This window comes from Sminthopsis crassicaudata, chromosome 1 (genome assembly GCF_048593235.1).
Source record: "Sminthopsis crassicaudata isolate SCR6 chromosome 1, ASM4859323v1, whole genome shotgun sequence".
Taxonomy (NCBI): Eukaryota; Metazoa; Chordata; class Mammalia; order Dasyuromorphia; family Dasyuridae; genus Sminthopsis; species Sminthopsis crassicaudata.
In genome coordinates this window covers 469701824-469705047 of record NC_133617.1, presented here as the reverse complement: position 1 = coordinate 469705047, position 3224 = coordinate 469701824, and positions in this window count along the sequence as shown.

Sequence of the window (3224 nt, the reverse complement as noted above, 5' to 3'; positions counted from 1 at the left end):
TAGCAGTGAAGGCTACAGCAAACAACATGCCAAGTTTGGCATCTGTTTTCTGCCTTTCCCTTGCTATGCCTGGGAGCATCATATAGGGATTAAAAAACTAAGATCTGCTTTCCCCAACCATTTACTGGAAGCTGGTTCTCTATGCCATGAAAAAAAAAATCAACTACCTATGGAAAATAGAAAATGTTGGATAATTATTTTTAATGTAAATTTTAAAATTTAAATTTAAAATTTAGAAAATGTGTTCTCAATGGAAAGAATGATGTGCTCCTGTAATTAATTAATTAATTTGAATACAAGCTGGCACCAAACTGATTCACATTGTGACACAGTGTCTTGTCCTAAGAAGCTTTCGAATGCTATCAAAGTCCATCTGGAGGACACTGCTGAAATAAAGCTACCTGGATCAATCATCTAGTACAGCAGAGAGACTATAGGGCTTGGGTGGGTTGAGAGATAGGAAGAGGCATTTCTGAAGCTCCTAGTATATGCCAGGAATTGTACGAAGTGCTGACCTTCCATTCCATGTAGGTATCATATGCTTTTTATGTGGAAAGTATTAGCATTCAATCTTGTTCATTTTCTTTAAATTCATTACTGTAAATAATAGTGCAATGAGCAGAACCAAGAGAACAGTGTATACAGTAACAGAAATGTTGTTTTAAAAATGACTTTGAGGGGCAGATAGATGGTGCAATGGATAGAGCCAGTGCTCTAGAGTAAGCAGGACTTGAGTTCAAATCCAGCCTCAGATACTTAAAATTTACTGGCTAAGCAACCCTGGGCAAATCACTTAGCCTCAATTAGCTCATACCCAAAAAGAATGACTTTGAAAAAATAAGTTATTTTGTCTATAATCAATACCCAAATTAATTAAAAGGACATATGAAGAAAGATGCTGTCTGCATCCAGAAAAAGAACTGATAAATAGATGTACAGAATAATTACACACACACACACACACACACACACACACATATATATGATATATATGTATATACACACAAATATATGTGTGTGTGTGTGTGTGTGTGTGTGTGTGTGTGTGTGTGTGTGTTTTATGGTAGCCATCCCTAGGGCAGAGGATGGTGAAGGAAAGAAAAAAAATTTGCATGATAATTTTATTGTGTAAGATTTACATTTTCATATATAATCTTCTTTTTATTGTATTATGTTATGGAAATGCTTGCTTTATTCCATAAATTAAAAATAAAAATAACAATATATAATATTATTGTTGTATTATATTTAATTAATATTTATTATTATAATAATTAATATATTGTATATAATATAATAAAAATAAAAATATAAAATAAAATAAAAACAAGTTCTATGTGACTAGGGACTGTTAGGATTATTAGGTGAGAACTCAGGTTGTCTGGACAGTGACAAGGTGAGAACTCAGGTTGACTTGACAGTTCTCTGGCTCAGACCTTTGGTTTGGGCCTTTAAAGGGAGTTTACACCTTAGGAATTCTAAGAGGAGCAAGCTCATTGGTTGGAGTACTTCTTCCCAGAAGCCCTTGCATTATCCCACACCCATTCTCTGGGAGGATAAAAGAGGACAGCACTCCAGAGATAGGAGAAGTCTCTGCTCTACATCAGGCTTGACGCGGCTCTCTGCAGGAAGGGAAGTCACTTCTCTGGTCCAGAGTTAACGGCAACTGTCTGGAGACAACGGTTCTCTACAGGAAGAAGAATCTGTTCTAGAGATTTGAGTTGACACAGCAGATCTCCTCCCAGAGAGCAATCAGCACGCTACAAGGGACCATGATATCTTCTTCCTTTTCCTTCCATAACACTTTGCTCTGGTATTTGAATTTAAGTGCTGAGGGGAAACAGAGAGTGAGGCATATAAAAGAGATAAAAAGACAAGAAGTCAGCTCCAGTGTTCTCAGCCTAATTGAGGACAAGAACATCTTCAATATGCCCAGCAGACTGACTTTAAAGAGTGAATCTTAGGACATTATCCTGAAAGAAGCCTAGCTCATTTACTCTCCTGTCTCTAGTTGTAGTTTCACATTCATTACCATGGATTGTACTCAATTAGAATGTGTAGATTGAGACATGCAATTATTTAAAATTAAAAAAACATATTCAATAGCTTCCAGTTAAAATATATTCTACAAAGTACTAATAAAATCCTTTAAAAATAATAAATTAATAGCTTGAAAGAAAATTAAAAGCCATCTGAGGGAATTCCCTGCCAGAACTGTCTTTATTTATTTCTTGCCCAAAAGGGCCACAGCTAGGTCCAAGATCATTGCCTCTGGGGACAAAAATGAATTCAAATTGCTCCAGGTCTACTTACAGAAGTACCATTTAATGTTACAGGAGTATTAGGTTAACTAAGGCTACCCTGACTTCATCAATTTCCTGGACCCAGGACAGCAAGCCTCTTTTCCCCATTTTACATATGAAAACACTGAAGGCCCCCCCCCCCCCCCCCCCCCCCCCCCCCCGCCAAAGTGAAACAATATGTCCAACATATCATAGAAATAATTAACAGCATAAATAAATATGGAATCTAGATAAACTTATTGTCAAGCCAAGGTACTTTCTATCAGCCAGCATTAGGCCCCTTGAAGTCTCCTTTCTCTTAACATATAAACCCAGAATCCTTAGATTCCAGGCCATATCAATGAGATTGCTTCTTTACTAAATCTCTAAAATGGACTAATGACAAAAGACCTGACCACAGATTCATTGCTAAGCAAAAGATGCAATTTCATTAAAACACTGATTAATTGCAATTTTGAGTTATGCTATAAGAAAGGGACACTCAGAGATTTTTGTCTACACTTCAGTTGGAATGCCGTATGCCCTCAGGGAATCATGAAAAAATTTTCACCCGAAACTGTTTACTTTCTCACCTTAGAGTGAGGCAGCAACAGTCAAGCCCAGGTCCTAATTTCCTGTGAGGAGAGCGCCACATGTTTAGGGAATTAGTACAGGATTGGAGTTTCCTCACTAATAGAAGGTCAGCTTTTCATTGTCATTATGTTTTTCCCTTTTGTTGGTTGATTGTGTTTTATTTTTTCCCCTCATTTTCATTCCTTTCTCTAAATAGAGAAAGTTGGGGGCAAGCCCTTGTTAAGTATTAAGCATGCAATATTCTCTGATGTACTGTGCAAAATGTTGTTTGTTTGTTGCATCTGTATAACTCAATGTTTGAGGGCAATTGTGATTTCTGCCTGGAAGTTAGGGACTGTATAACATCTG